The sequence below is a fragment of the Egretta garzetta genome, unplaced genomic scaffold, assembly GCF_000687185.1.
Source record: "Egretta garzetta isolate BGI_Z169 unplaced genomic scaffold, ASM68718v1 scaffold132, whole genome shotgun sequence".
NCBI lineage: Eukaryota > Metazoa > Chordata > Aves > Pelecaniformes > Ardeidae > Egretta > Egretta garzetta.
Window position 1 is genome coordinate 465,306 of NW_009258892.1, and position 374 is coordinate 465,679.

Below are 374 nucleotides of genomic sequence, written 5' to 3' on the forward strand. Positions count from 1 at the left end.
TCTGGCTTTAAGGATTACTTGGGAGGCGCTTCCAGTTTTAAAAGTTTTCCCGGAAACCTCAGTCCTGCAGAACTCAAAAGGCTCAACTGGGATCAGCGGAGCAGAGGAATGTGAAGATGGGAAAGGTGGGCGCCTTAGCGGGGGGAGGAAGCCGGCCTTCGGGCCGCGCTACGCTGTGCTCTTATTAAAGTGAATGGAATCGCCCGGGTCTCGTGGGGCGAGGGCTCCCTGCGCCGGCTTTCAAAAAGGGAGTAGGTGCGGCGGCTCCATGTAGGATCAGGTGTGTGTGACGCTGTATTGTTTTTCAGGAGTAAATTCAAGTTGTGCTGGTGATGGGCTGTGGCAGGGAAAAAAAAAAATTAAAAATAAAATCC